Consider the following 2,500-nt stretch of genomic DNA (forward strand, 5'->3'; position numbering starts at 1 on the left):
CCCCTGTCCTGCTGTCCCCCTGTCCCCCTGTCCCTGTCCCACTGCAGCAAGGCTGTACCAGGAGCGAGTGTGAGGAGCTGGGCTGCACCCCAAGGACAGCCCCTGACTGCAGCCACTGCCTGGGGCTCCAAAAGTCCCCCCAAACCCAACTGAACGGCTTGGCTCCCTCCCACGGGACTCTGAGTTCTGCCACCGCCCAGGAGCAGCCTGGTGAATACAGCCAGGGTTTGTAAAGCCTTTGTAGCTGGTTGTGCCCACCTGAAATAACCTGGAATAACCAAAAGCTGCGTGCTGGCCCTGCAGGCAGCTTTATCTGCTGCAATTGCTGCTCTGGGCAGAGCACAGGGGCACCGAGGGGAGCTCACCTGGATCCGAGCACGACCACACCACCAGCCCGGAGTCAGATGTGAAAACCTGCACAGGTGAGTTTATAAACGACTGCAGGCATCAGTGTGCAGCTTGGAATCTCTAAACATCTGAGATCTGTTAGTACTTTATTTGTAATGACACTGCCAACAGGCTGCCCCCCTCCAAAAGGTCACAGCACACACTCAGCATTAAATTGCAGTACAACAAATCCTCAGCTATCCATAACCTGCAAAATGATAGGGGCAGGCTGGAAGGGGAGACTGGGATAAAACAGAAAAAGAAAAGAGTCTAGACACACTTTCCCAAAACTCACTGGGGAATCATTTTAAAATCACTTTATGAGGAAATAATTGAGGTTCTATATACAAAACTCCCTTTAAAAAAAAAAAAAGTAACACATTTGACAACCTTAGAAAGTCACAAGGTTGTTACAGAGAAGAATGGGCCTCTGTTTGGGAATTTAAATACTATGTAGCCCAAATCCATAAACATTTAAGATTTTTAAAGCTGTTGGGAATAAAAGAGCAAAGAAGAGCAAAACCAGCCAGGGCCAACTAAGAAAAAAACACAAAACAAACCAACAAAACTGAGCTGCTAAGTGAATGAAAATCATCTGTGCAGTAAAACCCCCTTTCCTCACTCTGTAATGCTCCAGCTCTGAGCTCTGCCCTTCAATCCAGCACAGAATAAACCCACTGTTGTGCACAGCACAGACCCACCAGTGCCTGCATCCCACTCCACAGCAAGTGGAATTCATTCAGAGCCACCAGATGCAGCATCAGCCCCCAAAATACAGAAACTCTTTATCAGCAGGGAAGAGCAGGCTGTCACTGTGCCCTGCCCAGGAGGACCTGAGCACCCCCAGTCACCACTGCACCTCCACACGGAGCCAGCAGCTCTGAAACTCTTGAAACTCCACCTGTTTCGAGGGGAACACAACACAGCTGAAAGAAAATCACTGCAGAGAACAGTTTATGTCATTCTTTTTATGCCTCTCTTCTGTTGTTCTTAATGCCAGAGCTGCTTCTCCGTGTCCCTTGTGGAGAGGTCCAAGCAGAAGAACCACGCAGGTAACTCTGCACTAAAACTTCACCAAGTTCTTCCTGATAACAGATTATTTCAGATTATTTCAAAAATATCCCTCAAAATGTACACCCAGCAAGGGACTTTGGGGAACTCTGGCTGTGGATGAAGTGCCCAGGCAGTATCTCCTCAGGACTGACCCAAACACGTGGCTTCCCCATCGCTGCAGCTCCAGGAGAGTTTGGGACCTTACCTGAATTTCATAGCTCAGGCCCCTTTCTAATTGTGCCTAAATATATATCCACCTGTTGTGCAGAGCCTGCCTTCCTCCTGACCAATCTCTGCTGCCTTTTTGACCTTCACACCCCACGGAAGCACCAAGATCAAGAAAGTTGTGCCTACTGAGTGTGAGGATTAGTGAAAGAACCCACTCAGAATGTCAATGAGTTTGGGGCACCACACACTTCTGCCATTAAAATTCAGGAGGTTTTTCTGGTCCTTCTGGCCTTGGTGCATTTGCATAGTATAGGGTCAGAGAGACATCCTGGTTCCACTATAGCTGTTCTGTTTAAAGGGTCAGAAGGGTGACATATGAAAATAACCCAACTTTAATTGATACCTGGGCTGTTGAATTTGAAACTCCCCCTGGCCCCATCTCTTGTATATCTAATGTACAGTACACTCAGCAGCAGGTGCCAAGAAGGCAGCTTGGGCTCTCAGTTGCATTAGCAAAGCTTTAAAAATAATTGTTAAATTGCCCACAAGATGTCCACCCTACTTTTCAAGTACCTGAATCTCCTTATGATCACCACTGCAGCAGTAAATGTGGCAAGTTACCTAATTGTGAATCTCAGGAGAAGATCCCAGGGAGAAAAAAACTAATGTTTTTTAGTTCAAGCTTCTGTTGTTTTAATACTTTATCAGAGGTCCAGTTATGACTCAAACTTTATCAAGAGTAGTAGAGATGTCAGTATATTTATCAAGTTCTTTTCTGCTTTTCTTGCTGCTATTAATTCCCAGATCACACAAAGGACAATTAAAACTGACATTTGATTCCTAAATTGGGCTCAGTCAGGCATGAGGAGCTCAATGCAAACCAGATTTCCTG

The 2,500-nt window shown here is 46.4% G+C and overlaps 1 protein-coding gene and 1 long non-coding RNA gene across 3 annotated transcripts in view; one reads left to right on the forward strand and one right to left on the reverse strand.

Annotated features, from left to right (window-relative positions):
* Positions 1-2,500, reverse strand: part of AUTS2 (activator of transcription and developmental regulator AUTS2) — a 668,592-nt gene that overhangs the window by 123,340 nt on the left and 542,752 nt on the right. The window lies entirely within an intron of this gene.
* LOC117245297 overlaps positions 28-2,500 on the forward strand; it is a 3,005-nt gene continuing 532 nt past the window's right edge. The window contains exon 1 of one of the 2 annotated variants that reach the window (XR_004499873.1): positions 28-422. This is a non-coding gene — a long non-coding RNA (uncharacterized LOC117245297). Of the gene's footprint in view, positions 423-448; positions 1,440-2,500 lie in introns of those variants that run through there. The other variant, XR_004499872.1, reaches the window with a different exon arrangement.

The sequence above is a fragment of the Parus major genome, chromosome 19 (assembly GCF_001522545.3).
Source record: "Parus major isolate Abel chromosome 19, Parus_major1.1, whole genome shotgun sequence".
NCBI lineage: Eukaryota > Metazoa > Chordata > Aves > Passeriformes > Paridae > Parus > Parus major.